The sequence below is a fragment of the Sinocyclocheilus rhinocerous genome, unplaced genomic scaffold, assembly GCF_001515625.1.
Source record: "Sinocyclocheilus rhinocerous isolate Xijiao unplaced genomic scaffold, SAMN03320098_v1.1 scaffold968, whole genome shotgun sequence".
Taxonomy (NCBI): domain Eukaryota; kingdom Metazoa; phylum Chordata; class Actinopteri; order Cypriniformes; family Cyprinidae; genus Sinocyclocheilus; species Sinocyclocheilus rhinocerous.
In genome coordinates, this window is record NW_015662082.1 from 41,455 (window position 1) to 41,783 (window position 329).

Genomic DNA, 329 nt, shown 5'->3' on the forward strand with positions numbered 1-329 from the left:
ATGAGTAGACTTGTGCCGGTATTCGGTAATGCGATATCACGGTAATGAATATGCACGATATTGTTATCGTGGGCACTTCTAAATACCGTGAATAATTATATATTACAAATTATTCAGAATTTTGAATGCATTTTAAGAATACTTTTCCCATCAACTGGTCAAAATGCACAACAGGGCTTTATGCTGTGTGAAAGACGCATGTGCACTCTGATGTAAATAAGCCTGGACGAGAAGCACATGGCGGAACATGTGAGAGACACTCTGGATGAAAGCGCACTTTCACTCTCTGACAGCAGATGGCGCTAAACTGCAGAAATGCAGCCGTTACC

The 329-nt window shown here is 41.3% G+C and overlaps 1 protein-coding gene across 4 annotated transcripts in view; it reads right to left on the reverse strand.

Moving 5' to 3' along the window:
- The window catches only part of LOC107727446 (probable global transcription activator SNF2L2), a 50,260-nt gene that overhangs the window by 27,703 nt on the left and 22,228 nt on the right, over nucleotides 1-329 (reverse strand). The window lies entirely within an intron of this gene.